The sequence below is a fragment of the Parus major genome, chromosome 20 (assembly GCF_001522545.3).
Source record: "Parus major isolate Abel chromosome 20, Parus_major1.1, whole genome shotgun sequence".
In the NCBI taxonomy this organism is placed as follows: Eukaryota; Metazoa; Chordata; class Aves; order Passeriformes; family Paridae; genus Parus; species Parus major.
The window spans coordinates 7,581,642-7,596,565 of NC_031788.1; positions in this window are offsets into that span (position 1 = coordinate 7,581,642).

Consider the following 14,924-nt stretch of genomic DNA (forward strand, 5'->3'; position numbering starts at 1 on the left):
GTTACCGCCATAGAGCCCGCCCGTCGCTTCCATAGATCCCGCCCGGCCTTCCATAGATCCCGCCCGGCGGTGCCGCCCTGGCCGCCGCCATCTTCCGCCCCCCCGCCCCGCCGCCATCTCGGCGCGGTTGCCGGGGGAACGCGGGCCCGGCCGAGAGGGACCCCCGGGCGCGAGGCCTTGCGGGCTTTGCCCCTTTATCGCCATTTCCAGCCCGCACGGCCGCGGGGTGCGTGGCCCAACACAGAATCAGTTAGGTTGGAAAAGGTCTGTGAGATCAGTGAATTCAACCTGTGACCCAACACTACCATGTCAACTACAGCAGGGCACCGAGAGCGCCACGTCCAGTCTTTCCTTAAACACCTCCAGGGATGGTGACACCATCACCTCTGTGGGCAGCCCATTCCAAGGTGTAATCACCCTTCCCGTGAAGGAATTTCACCTAATGTCCAACCTAGACCTCCGCTGGTGTATCTTAAGAGCATGTCCTCTAGTCCTGTGCTTTGTTCACGGAACTGGACACAATCAAGGCCACGGTGCAGACCCAGGGCTCCTTGGGAGCCCCACAGGCAAAGCCAACAGTGTCCTGCCTTGTGCCCTGCCCCGTGTGAGCAGCAGGACCAGGGCAGTGCCCGACCCCCGTGCTCGGCACCTCGAGTCCTGGGGTCAGTTCTGGGACCTTCAGGGAGGACATTGAAGTGCTGGAGCATGTCCAGAGAAGGGAATGGAACTGGGAAGGGTCTGGGGCAGCAGGAGTGGCTGAGGGAGTTGGGCTGAGGCCCAACCTGGAGAAAAGGAGGCTCAGGAGGGATTTTCTTCTCTACAACTCCCTGACAGGACAGTGTAGCCAGGTGTGGGTGAGGCTCTGCTCCCAGGGAACAAGGGGCAGGACAAGAAAAAATACCTCAAGTTGTGCCAGAGGAGGTTTAGGTTGGATATTGAGAAAAATTTGTTTAAAAGGATGATCAGACACTGGCACGGGCTGTGCAGGGCAGTGGAGTCATCAGCCCTGAAGGAATTTAGAAGACATGTGGATGTGGCACTTGGGAACATGGTTTAGTGGTGGCCGTGGTCATGTTGGGACTTGATGATCTTAAATGTCTTTTCCAACCACAATGATTCTGTGATTAATGCCGCTCCCCACTGTGCAGATGGAGGTCAATGCTGGCCCCGCATTGCTGGGACAGGCTCAGCAGAAGATATGCAGGTTTGAACAATTTCACATTCAAAAGGCCTTTTTTCTGGCAACAGCAGCAACTATTTTCTTTTTTGGTCAAAAAAAGAATCACTCCAGGCGCAGGATTTTACCTCAAAGCATCCTATTTCTTTATTTCAAGGAGGTGAACTTGAGCCTCCACAAGGGAACAGAGAATTTCCAAGGACAGCCAAGAGACTAATAAAAAGCCAGGATTCTCAGCAAGTGCGTTAAAATGGGACACAAGAATAGGAGAATCTTAAAATAACAGATAATAGCATCAAGGAATTTTTACTTGCTTCTGTCCCTTGCTCATATCTTTTAAATACTGAAATACCAAGGGTGTTTTTTTTTTCTTGTTTGATGCCATAGCATTATGTTTTACATTAAAGCTCCAACACACTGATGATGCCAGTGGTCCTTGACTTTCCACATTAGCAGGGCAGATGTGTGAGAGCCTGAGTCAAGGTGAAAAACAACAGGGTAGAAAAAGGGGCATGTTCTCATCCCTACTTAGTAATGCTTTCTTTGCCGAGAGCTGGGCCTGTTCACAAGAACTAGTGATAAACAGGGATCTGAAAGGGGGAAATGCTGCTGGATTTCAGCCCACGCTGGAGCCCTTGCCTCACTGGCGCAGGCACGCTTACACACGTCAGGCACAGCAGCTCTCGCTCTGGGTGGGGTGTTTTAGTTTTTTGGGGTTTTTTGGCATAACCTGCTCATCTTACCAGCAGCAAGGTCACTGCAACAAGCAGTGTTTCAACAGAGGCAAGGAGCTCAGCCAGGTTTGACCAACCCCTCACTGCTCAGGATCCAGCTGGTCAGACCGAGGACAGGTTCAGGGTCACATTCTGGTGCCTAAACTCTTGAGAATGCATAAAGGCTTGAAAACTAGTGAATTCTGCCTTACTCATTCCCTGCCCTCAGGATCATCCACTGACAGAACACACAAAGTCAGAAATGCCAAGAGGGACAAGCATGACCATTGAGACTTAATACTGTAAAAAATAAAAGGGACATTATTTGAGCTACAGAAACACCACCCCAGGCAGCAGTGGGCTGGCAGGCACCACACACACCAGCAGCTGTGGATTTGCTGGAGGGAAGGACAGATCCACAGAGGGATCTGGGCAGGCTGAATTGACAGTCCAAGGCCAAAGGTATGAGATCCAACAAGGACAAGTGCCAGGTCCTCCCCTCAGATAACAGCAACCACATGCAGTGCTCCAGATTTGGGACAAAGTGGCTGGAAATCTGGTAAGAGATCTGGGGGTGCTGGACAGCAGCAGCTGAACATGGGCTTGTGTGTGCTCGAGTGGGCAAGAAGGGCAGTGGCACCTGGATGAGCAGTAGTGTGGCCAGCAGAACCAGGGCAGTGACCCTGCTCCTGTACTGTTCCTAAATCCAGAGGCAGCCAGACTGGAAGCAGGGCAGTGGCAGAGTGGCAGTGCATCCCAACACCTGGCCAGGCTGAGCCGGGTGATCCCAAGGAAGAGCCTTCACTCTCCAGAAAACTAAAGAACAATAAAGGAAAAATAAGAGAAAAACATGAGGTTCTTCGTGTGTCAGAGAAATGGTTTTGAACCAGGGCTGCTGTGACAATCCTGACGCGCCTCTCAAACAGAATCACCCCATTGATTGCAGTGTTGCACCATGAGACTTAAGGCTTTACATTAATTCATAGCACAACTGGGGAGCAATTTCCTCAAATCCTGCCGGTGTGCACCAGACTGGAGAGCTGCAAGGTCAGCCTACGGTCAGATGCAGCTTCATCCCTAAAAATAACCAGCCTCCCTCTCTGCCTCTGCACAAGGCTGAGCCCAGCCCAGAACTACAGCCCCAGGATGATTTCCCCCTCTCCCCCCACTGCCCCCTCACTGTTGCCAGGAGAGATGTGGGGGTGCCAGCAGCTTTTGAAGATCCTGCTGTGGGAGATGTAGCTATGGGCTACGATTTAAAAGTTCAGCCCTTCTTGAAATTCATTTGATACTTCTGCCATAACCTCCCAACCTGTCAAAACCCAGGACAAGCTGCCAACCCCTCCCAGCTGCTGACCGGAGGCAGTACAGCCCATTCTCTCCTGTTTTCCCAGAAGTGACTCAGGTGACATGGCCAATGCAGGTGGACAGAGCTGACTCCCACCCCCCTGCTGCCAGGTGTTGTTTCTGCTCATGCTTTAACCCACTGCTGGCTTCAACTTCACCTTTGTTCAAAGAAATTCTAAACCTTTCCCTGTGAAAGGGCAGTCTGAGCACAAAGACATCCACTATCTTGGCAGTATTTTCCCTAAAAACTGGTCAAAAATAGTTTCCTCTCAGAAACAGCCTGTGTGTTTGCTGTGCTTGTGTTCCCACCCGGCTAAGTGACACTTCCACACCCCAATGTCTCAGCACTGCTCTGGGGCTGGTGGGGGCCCTTCCTCCCAGCACTGCAGTCTAAAGGAAAGCATGGATGTGCCTTGCCCAGATCTGCCAGGACCTGCCAGGCCAGCCCTTGGAAGAAGTTCTGGTGAGGTGGCAGGATGAGGACTGCAGCAGGACCCCTTCCCCGTCCCTGTCAGCTGGGAGAGGGAGGGGTTTGGGACACAAACCAGACCTCTGGAACAGGGAACAGGAAGCAACAGGAAGCAAAGACTTTCCCCCACAGCAGCACATCCTGACAGCGCAGCAAATTCGTGTCTGGATGAACTCAGCCTCTCCAGACGGGGTTTATTCCCAGCTGCCACACTCTACCTGACGTGGATTAAAAGGAACCCAAGCACTCGTGAAACCTGGTGAGAAGTTAGGCAGGAGTAGGACAATGGGCAATGGCTTCAAACTGCATCCATCCCTCATGTTCCCCAGCTGCAGCTCTCCCAGGCTCTGTTCCAGGAACCTTCCCAGAGAGGCTGGGACTTCCCAGCTGGCCGTGCCCCGTCCCTCACAGCACAGTGAGACAGTCAGCCCCAGGCACCATGTTCCTTACAGTCTGGGAGGAGCTGTACCTGAACAGGTGCTACAGGAATTTCAGGGAGGTGGGGTAGAGATCACACCATGCTGTAGCAGAGCACCTTGGACAGCACAGAGCTTGGAGCAGCCCTGAGGAGGAAGCAGAGCTGGCCAGATGCGACCCTCAGATAAGGTGGTCACACTGCTCCTTGCACAAGCTGAGCTACACAGTACAGCCTCTTCTTCAGCCTCCAAACCACAGCCCAGCTACTGCAAGATCAAGATCTGTGAGAGGAAGCACTAACATTTGAGAAAAAAAGTAATGTTTGAGTTTCTAACATCTCTTATTTTCTTGCTTAACTGCTTCAAGTCCTTGCCCTGCAGCAGAGCCCTGGGGAAGCAGTGACCCTCTGCATGTAAGATCTGCCACCAGTTAGAGTCTGAAGAGTCACTGGTACAACTCCGTATGTCTCACCACACTGGCCTCTAGGAGCACTGAATCCCCTCAAAAACTTCACCTGGCAGTGAAAACTACACCTTGGCAGTGTCCCAGCTGCCTCCTTGTGCTAGTACTCAGGGAATTTAAACACAGCAAAGGCCCTCCGAGGTATCTCCATGGACATTCACCATGGGACCAGCTTTTTGCCGTATTTTCTCCTTGGGCTCTTGCTGACCAGTAGCAAACTGCACCCCAATCTCTTCCAAGGAAAATGATCAGCGACATGGAATGGCTCAAAACAGGGGGGAAAAGGGAAACACCAGTTTGAAAGGGAAAGAAGTCCTTTGGAAAGGCTGTGAGCAGCAGCAGCACATTGCAGCTTGTTCCAGCCAGTGTTTCATCTGCATTCCCTGGACACCCCTCCAAGTGTTGAAATGGACCAGAAACATCTCCACCACCAGTATTTACAATCATGTGATTTTGATCCAGTTTGAATGCATTTTTGATGGCTTTCAGCTACCTACCAAACCATACCTTTGCCCCAGCCTGCAGATAAGGAGCCCATCTCATGTGGCTGCTCACCTGCACAACATTAAGCAGGAAGGTCTGAAAGAAAAACCACAGGGCATTCATTGCTTGTCACCTGGTAGGGAATGGCCCAGCAACAGAGCAAGCCTTTGTGCAGAGAGCAGCCCTGGCTTCTCCTGCAGCCAAGACTCCAGGGAACGATCCCACCTTAGAAATGATGCACACCTCTGGCTGACAGCTGAACCAGAACTGCTGCTTATCTCTGAGGATGATTTAAACCCCAAGTGATGTCATAACCTTCCAAGACAAACATATTCTTGGCTGGACATTGCTCCACCTGGCACCCACAGGCAAGCTGTTCATGGCAGGTGGGGTGCTGTGGGGCACTTCCCCAGCTGCTGGAATCTCGGTGGTCAGGGTGCAGTGCTTCCAACACAAAACCCTGCCTCGGTCCAGCCTGGATCCACAGGTCCTGCTCAGTGGTGTTCCAGGTTCGTGAGCCTTCAGAGTCTCTTGCAGAGCAAATCTGTGGTACCAGGCACACTGGCAGCCTCTTTTCCTGCTCCAGCCCACTGTTTCAGGGCAGTGAGGCAGTGGCACAGAGAAGTTGTTGATGCCCCATCCCTGGAATTACTCAAGGCCAGGTTGGGTGGGGTTTGGCACAGTCTGGTCCAGTGGAAGGTGTCAGTTGGAATGAGATAAGCATTAAGGTACATTTCAAACCAAACCTTTCTCTGATCCCACACCCACTCCTCCACCAGCCAGAGCTCCAAGGCAATTGCTGATCAGTGAGCATCTGTGTCATTTGCTCCTCTAGGGCTTGTCTTGTCAACAGGGTCACATCTCTGGTGTTTCCCCTGATCCTCCTCAAGGCATATTTGCAGGAAATGAGAGGCTGCTAACGAATGAGGCACAGATCTAATTGAGGCACAGTGTTCTGCTGAGCTCTGACATTGTCCTTTCCAGTTCTATTGAACCACAATCCAGCACTTCAAGTTCTGTAACATTAAAAAGTACAAATTGCATCAGGCTTAAAGTGACTGTAATGGAGGTAGTGAGGAGAGAGACTGCAAAGAGCAGAACCCAGGGGATTTCTATAGATCAGCAGGGGAAGCACAAAGAATGTTTCAGCAAGCAGGAAAAGGGCTGATGGCAAAACCTCATTTATTTGGATGTGGTTAACTTCAGTAAAGTGATCCTCAAGTATTTGGCAAGTTCCCATAGGCAACCTACAGCACTGACTTCCCCCAGCCCCAAGCTGAATTTGCTCTCTAGTGTGTTACACCTCAGCATCAAACAAGAGTATCCTGTGGGATACAGGGTAAGGCCACATGGAGAGTGGACAGCTCATGTGGGCTCAGCTGGAGCAGTGTGTGACCTTGGTGACACTGGCTCTCCTACAAGCAGATCTGTCCTGAGGCCATTCTGTCAGGACAGTGCAGACCAGGACTGACCTCTCCTCTTAGCACAGGCCACTTTGGATGATGCTCAGGGCTAACAGGCTCATGAGCACCTCGGGTTCTTGGTCACGCCACATTTTGGCGTTCCTGATCCCCAAACAGCTCCAGTGCAGCAGGTGGGCTCTGTCCTGCACTCAGAAAATCCACAGCACCTTTGGAAAGATACAGAAGGCTCCCTTGCCCTGTGGGGCACAGGCCTGGTTCAGAGAGAGCTGTAAAAGGCTGTGAGCTCCTCCAGAAGAGCCCTGCAGAGAGTGAGGAGGGATGAACACTGGGCACAGGGCTGATGTGCAAGAAGCTGGGCTGAGGGACAAGCTGCAGCGTCACATGGACAGCTGGGGAACCAAGAAACTGAGTCAAGGAATGCCTCCAATTCCCACTTCCCTCCTCTCTTTTAGGGTCAGGGGGCAACATGCCATCTCTCTGGCCTGGCTGGGCTGGGGACAGCTTGCCTCAGACCTCAGTCAAGGTAACAGCTACCCTTGAGGGATGACAGACCCTCATTGTAATGGTACTAGGGAGCAGTGTACAAAATGAGGGGCAAAACCCAAAAAAACAGGAATCCAGAAGGCACTGAATGAGTTTCCCTCACGCAGCAATTAGCAATAACTCCTCCACAGCCCATGCCATGGAAAAAGCACTGACGTTGCTCTGCCCACCAGGCTGGAGGGCCCAGTTTCTCCCCACACACCCAGGGGACCAGAGTATCTGCCTTCCCTGTGCCAGCCTGTTCCTGCCTCTCAGCTTCTGCTCCCAGTTTACTTTCTGCCTTTTACAACCCGCAGTGAGAGTCAGGTCCCTTGTATTCCAAACTGTAGGCATGCAATCTCAAAAGCCTTGTCCCGCGGGGATGGCTGAGGCATTAGGCTTACACCACTGAGGAGCATTTACTCATACAACATCTTATTTCCACAGCAGTTGTGTTTCTGAAATTACAAAGGCATTTCTCAGGGCTGCATGGTTTTGCGGTAGCTTTTGTTCCCTTGATGCTCTCAGCAGGTAGGACAGCGCTCTGCACGGCTCTGCCCATTTCACTTGAAAGTCAGCAACAACACCACAATGCAGAGCTTTGCTTTAACAATGTGTTCTCGAGCCTGAGTCATAAACACTTCAAACCACCCCCACAGCCTGCGGCTCGAGCCGGGCAGGCTCCGCGTGGGTGAGCGCACTCGCGAGGGTGAGCTGCACGTGTGAAATGCGCCTCTGCATGTGAGAAAGCAGCACCCTGAGACACTGATCTTACCTCTCTGCAGACCACCCTCCTCTCTGGGAGAGCTCCTTGGGTCGACCTGTGCAGCTCAGCATCTTTGTGATGCCCAGAAGTGTGACAGCAGACACGGCCCCATCCTGCACGTGGCAGGGAGGCAGAGCCTTCCTTGTCTGGAGTGAGGAAGACTCTGCTTTGCACATCAAGTAGCTGCTGCAAATGCAGATCTGAGCTGGCTGGGGATTTGACAAGTGAAGCTACAGCATCTGTGAGGCTCCAGGGGGAGCTGATATGGGGGAAATGACCTGCCCTGCAGGAGGAGTGTGGCCAGACCCTGGCCACAGAGGCAGGAACCTTGTCAGGGCTCATAGTGCAGCATATACTCGGGCCAGTAGTTCCCAGGCTTTCTGCAGTCATGTGGAGAAATCTATTGCTCTCCAAAGGTCAAGCTGTGTCCAGCATTTGTTCCCCATCCCAGGCTGCTCCCACAATGAGATCTCATGGATGAGTGGAAGGAGGCCTTTGCCTGAGCTCCAGAGCACTACAGGAGCACACTGGAGCTGGCCCGGCACTCCTGCCTCAGCACCAACAACCACCAGCTGCAAAGAACCGGCGTGTGAAACCCAGAGCAGGCAGGCAGAGTGGCAGCAGCAGGCAGGGAGAGGGCAGTGGGAACATGCAGGTCCTTGCTGCAGGTCACTCTGCAACAAAAGCCCCTCTCTCCCAAAGAAGACCTGGAACCCAGCTTGGACTCTTTCTTCACAGAATTACAGAATGCTTTGGGTTGGAAGAGACCTCAGTTTGTTCCAACCCCCTGCCACATGCAGGGATGCCTTCCACTAAACCAAGTTGCTCTAAGCCCCGTCCAGCCTGGCCTTGGCCACTTCCAGGGCTGGGGCAGCCACAGCTTCTCTGGGCAACCTGTGACAGAGACTCACTTCCCTGACAAGGAAGAATTTTTTCCTAATATCCCATCTGACTCTGCCCTCTGACAGTGTGAAGCCATTACGTGTTGTCCTGTCACTCCAGGCATTTGTGCAAAGTCCCAGGACAAGGACAGTGAGTGTGGGAAGTGTGGATACATCCATGTGGATGCATGGGTACATTTTTCCTTTATATTGGAAGATCTGCAATTTCCAGCTTCCTTCAGCTTGTGAGCTCCCAAGAGACCTCCCATAGCAGTGCAGACATCACACATTGTTTTAACCTGGTGACAAGAAAGGTGCATTTCAGTTCCCTTTCACAGTCCTTTCGTAGCTCAGAGAATCCACCAGTCTCAGCATCACAACCCAAAAATTACTCCTGCATGAAGAGTGATGGGAGCCGAGTTCCTTGGTGCTGGCTGTGTGGGAGCAGCGGCGTTCCCAAGGCAGCCGTGCTCACGGCTCACAGCCAGCACTGCTGCAAGTGCTGGGCAAAGCAAAGCAGAGGGAGAAAGTGGCTTCAGAGGACAGAAGGAACCGGAAAAGGCTGGCAGGGAGGGATGGCACCACTGCTTTGCCCACTAATTCTGTTTGGCACATCTAATCCCATCGGGCAGCTCTTTAAAAGCAGATCCTGCCTCAGTCCCTCACACTGGATTTATCTGCAGCAGCCAAACCAGAAGAACAGAGACAAAACCCTCTCCCTGCTCTCAGTAGAAACATTAAAATTGTGTTAGTGTCTCTTCACCACATCCTGTGTCCAAGGGGAGCTAAGCACCCTTTCTTCAAGGTTCATTACAATGTGTCATCTTCAGCCTTGCATTGTCCAGTGGGGGTTAATCTAAACCACCTGAATTTCACAGGCTGAGTCAGAACTTGGTTAATAAGGCACAGTACAAGTGAGTCAGTGGCATCTCTCCTCACTGCTGTTTTACTGACATCCCAGATAACAAATATCACTCACACTGGACCACAGCCAGTGTGGTGGGATCCAAATCCCCATCTCCCACCAGCATATCTTGGCATACATCTCTGTAAGAAAGCAAAATACATCCCTCCCCATTCAAGAGGAAAGGCAAAGCTCAAAAGGAAATATCAAATCCCGATTTTTATTTCTTTTCCTAGGCGATTTTCTACCCACTCACCACACAATTATATTTGGACAGACACAAGGTACTTTGGAAATTGTACTCAGCACTTAATCCTCTGGCTCTTTGGCACTCATTTACTCCCCAGGTGCACAGAGCTGCATTTGCTGCTCACAGACTAGAAAGCAAAGAGCTGACCAGCAGTTACCTCTCCAAGTAGCTGAGTAGCTCTTGCTTCCTGGCTAAGTCAGGGCGCAATTATCCCCAAACACAGGGAAGCTTTATTCCTGCTCTGCTCAGCTCCTCCCAAAGCCTCAGTCGTGCCCTCAGTGCCTCACAGGAGGCAGCGTCACCCACTGGAGCTCGACAGGATGTCACGATTGCCCGAGCAGCATGGGGAGCTCACAGCTCGCCTCTCCGAGACAGCAGGGCTCAGCTTGGTGCTGGAAAGGCACATTTGGATGAAAAGCACCGGTCCCAGCGTTAATCACACAGTGGTTGATTTGCTGCAAGCAGTGAGCTCTCCAGTGACACTCTGTGCCAAGGCCTGAAACCTCACCAAGGGGCTGGAGTGAAAGGATGATGCCTCTTCCATCACTAACTGATCTTTTTCTATCAGTTGCTTAAAAATATGTTTTGAAAGAAACAGGAAATACTCATCAATACAGCAGCTACACTGCATGTTCTGTTGCAGATACTCATCAAAAAGCTCAGAGAAACCAAAGCTCTTGCAGCTTGAGAATCAAGGTCCTGTTGGAATTACTCACTGCAAAGGAACTTCCCCAGAACCCTCTTCTCCACTGCAGAATCATAAGATCCCTGTCCAGTCAGCCCAGAGCTCAGGACTGTGTGATACCAAGAGCTTCTGGCCAAGCCATGCTGGCTGAACAGGGCTTTCTCAGGGCACTGTGACCTGGAGATGGGCTGCTCAGGCAAGGAAGCCCCACTGAAAACAAATAAAGTAAAACACAGTCTAAAGCCAGCAAATGGGGATTTTTTTTTTTGGCACAGCAGCAAGTGGCAGGATTTGGATGTGTTCCACCAACAAGTCCTCCGAAGGTTTACCTCTCCTTCACTGCTCCAGGCATGGCCAGAGGCTCTTGGGTTCCCCTTAGCACAGCTGCCTTCTCTTGGTGGAACAGGAGCCAGGACTTAACAGCCTCCAAGATGGATGAGGGAGGAGAGAACCTGTTGCCATCCTAGGCCCCATAAGCCATTAAAGTGTTAACTTAAGGAGGAGTCATGAAATGTACCTGGGTAAATAAGAACATCTGGAACCTATTCAGGAACTCCCAGGGCTGGGACTGACAGGCTGAGTGCAGACAAGACAGAACAGTAAATAAGGTAATCATTTAAGAACATTGTAAGTAAGCCACAAAATGATAAATTAGTAAATTAGAGGTGCTTGACACTGGAGCTGTTCAACTGCCAAAGATGGGGGCCTGTGGCATCATTAGTATTGCACTACTCTCTGTAGATCTGTGTAATTGGGAAACACGGGACTCATTTGGAAAAACTGTTCACAGGTAACTAGAAAGGATTTCACCTCCCATTTCTGTGTAATCCTGCAGGATTCTGACAGCTCCATCACCTGGCCTGCACCTGCAGTGAGCTGCTCCCTTGGTTGGATGGTGTGTGTTTGTTTGGCTGTCCATCAATGCTGCCTTAGGAGCCCACTCAGCACTCTGGAACCCATGGAGTCCCCAGGTGATCCGCAGTGACACACTCCACCAGCTCCAGGGCCATTGTGCCAGCCATGTGTGCTCGTGCCATGTGGCACAGCACGTGCACCACTTACCTGAGCAAGGAGGGACTTGCAGCTGAACTCTCAGCAGACATCAAATAACTTCAGTATTTTTCCTTCCTGAGGTAAATGAAACTGCCCAAAGCACACCATAAAGCTGGCAGGGCAGTGGTACCTCGTTCTCAAGGACGTAGGTGAGGAGACCCAGCTCTGCAGGATTCAGTGACTGTGTGCCATGGCTGATTCTCCTCACACCAGGCAGAGCAGTGATGTGTTTGTGCCTGCAGGACAGGTACACAGACACACAGCTCGGAGAAGTTTGGTCTGAGCCTCCCAGCATGAGAGGAGCCATCAGGCTTTTCTTTCATGGGGATGCAGCTGGGATGCCAGGAAAGCACTCCTGGCAGCAGGCACAGCCAAGAAATGTGGGCTCCAGCTCCCAGCCCTGCCTGGAGTGGCTGTCAGACACCCTGCCTTGGAGGATGCCAAGGCATTTACCACACAAGCACCAACAGAAACACACAACCTGGTAAGAAAAGCAACTTCACTGCTTAATTAAACCGCTCATTTAGGAGTACCAGTCTCCATCTGGTTCACCAACAAGGCCATTCAGAAGCAGTAAGGGGCTGGCCCTCTCTTGCTTTCACAATCCAGCAATCCTTTATGCAGGTACCTCAAACAAACTCCTGCACAGACAGCAGCTCCTGCCCAAGGATTACCACAGGTACCACAGCTCCTCCCCTCGTGGTGCTTGGCTTTGAAGAACCCCATAGCACCTTGTCTTACGTGACTGTGACACCAATCCCCTGGGCACGTTTTCCAATTTAACTACAGAATCAGAAGAAACATCAATTCAAGGTCCTTCTTCTTGGTAAAAAAGGATCTGTAAAGCAGAGCTGTTTTCAAAAGAAAACCTCCTGACTGAACTTCAGATAACGTCACAGGAGCAAACTGACATCCTTTTAATCACTCCTCTAAGTCAAGACACAGGGAGCTGAAGATCTACCCAAGAAGCAGAAGGTCACTTTTTCCTTCTGGAAGGATGTGGGGCTGTCCAAAAATGAGAAGCAAAGCCTAAATTGATTATCACTGATTATAACAAAAAAGCAACAAGATAAAGAATAAAATAAAATAAAATAAAATAAAATAAAATAAAATAAAATAAAATAAAATAAAATAAAATAAAATAAAATAAAATAAAATCCTATATTTCCAATCTTCCTCTAGTAGTGCTGCTGTGCCCACTGGGAGTTCTTTTTCTGTACCTTTTATGCTGCTTCCATTTATCTGCCAGCTTAGCTAGTGGAGTTTGGGACCAAAACAAGCCAATCAAAACTTGCTGCTTCATGCAGTTAATTTTGTTTTACCTGAACAGGCAGCTGAAGGTACAGCTACACCTAGGAATGGGTGTTCCTCCACCAGGATCACTGAAAATCTTCACGGCCCTGGGATAGCAGAACCTCCTGAGGTAAGCAGAGCACGTAAGAAACACAGACCAGGAAACATCCCACAGCAAAGCAGCATTATAGCGGAGGAGGCAAAGTTCCCAGGAAATGGTGTGAAATGCTATCAGAAAACACAGGAACTAAGCCTTAGCAACAAGGATATGTGAAAGGAAAGAAGAGGAAACAAAGAACTGCAAAAAAAATCCCAGGTAGTCCTACAATTACCCAGTTGAGGAAAACTGTTAAAATGCAGCATTTGGAGAAAACGGTTCGATACAGTGAAAGACATCAGTCCTGAAATTGAGCTGTATCTAACCCAGAAATAGAAAAGAAGTTGAGTTTTCATGTGAGATGTGGAGCACTGCCTTAACACTGGGGTGTGAAAGGCCAGGAACACATGCATGACCTCCTTGTGGGAGAATGATCAACGGAAAAAAAAGGAAAATTTTGCAGGGAAACACTTCTCAGGCAAAGGAGATAAAAATACATTTTTTGTGACCATAAATATCAGTTTTAGAAAAGCCCAGTCTTGGTCTATGGCTGTTAGAACACAAAAATGGAATGACAAAGGCAAGAGATTTTACTAGCGAGGAAGTCAAACTCGCTAATAATCAAAAGCTACACAAGTGTCAGAAATAAGGACTTGTCTACTGCAGTGGCACACCATCAAATAGAATCATGAAATCAAGGAGTGGTTTGGGTTGGAAAGGATATTCAAACTCATCCCATTCCAACCCCCTGCCACAGGCAGGGACACTTTCCTCTACATCAGGTTGCTCCAAGCCCTGTTCAACCTGACCTTGAACTCTTCCAGGGATGTGACTGTGCAAGTGACAAGGTGATTTTCTTTACAAAATCAGTGTTTCTTTCCTTCTCTCTTTTATTCCTGTTCCCTTACCCTGTCTCGTTAATTAGCTTATTATTTTTGCTTTAGAGCTTATTTTATTTTATAGCAAAACACTTCACAGCTCACAGTAGGAGACAGTTTAATATAGGAGATTGCACGTATGTCACTTCCAGTTGGTTCCACAGACTCTTTTGTCAGGTTTGTGAGAAGACAGGTCTTCCTTGGTCACTGATCCCACCCCAGCACTCCCTCAGGCAGTGGGGCAGAGCTGACCTGCTCACAAACCAAGGAGGGAATCAGAGGCAGGAGGAGCTGGCAGCGATGTCTAGAGGAAAGCTCACGGACACACCAGAGCACGAGGTGCAGCTCCCAGCAGGAGTCGACAGAGCTCCTCAAAGAAGCCTTCGAGGGAGAGCGGCTTTTCTGCAGCACTGCCACCCTCCGGCTCCAGGGAAAATTCCCTCTTCTTGGCAGAGAAAAGTCCCTGAGCCCCTGGGTTTATCCCCTTTCCCTCCCAATGGCAAGGAGAGAACTGGCAGCAAAGCTGGATGCGAAAGTTCCCATCGGTGAGCAGAATCTGCACAGCAAAACCTTGGGATCAGCAGCTTGGAAGAGTTGTCTGGCTGCCAACACTCACTGAATCTGGGGGCACAAACGTGGCCAGTTCATCCAAAGACCAGGGACACCAGCTGGGCACCACCTCAGTGCTCCTACGCCCCTGGCTAACACACACAGAAGCAGGAGACAAGTAACTTGCATCCTTTCTGTTAGATAAACTTTCTTTCTGGCTCTAGGGGTACATCCTGTCCAGCACTCAGGAAGATGCTGTCCCAAGTCTCCAAAATGGCACATGTGAAAATCAGGATTCAAGAACTCCACAAGGCAGTTGTGACTCTAGCTCCAAGGGAAATTCCCTTTCTCAATTCTCCTTGTGCTGGTTCACACGGGTTACCCACTGGTTACAACATACAACAGCAAGTGATGCACAGGCAGGTGAACCCCAAGCTCTCCTGTCACAAAAAATTATCTTTAAAAATGCTGCTGAGAAGTTGAATCTCATTTAGTAGAAGACAGCTCAGCACAGGAAATCTGCTTGCAGAGCAACCCAAAGAGGAGACACCCTC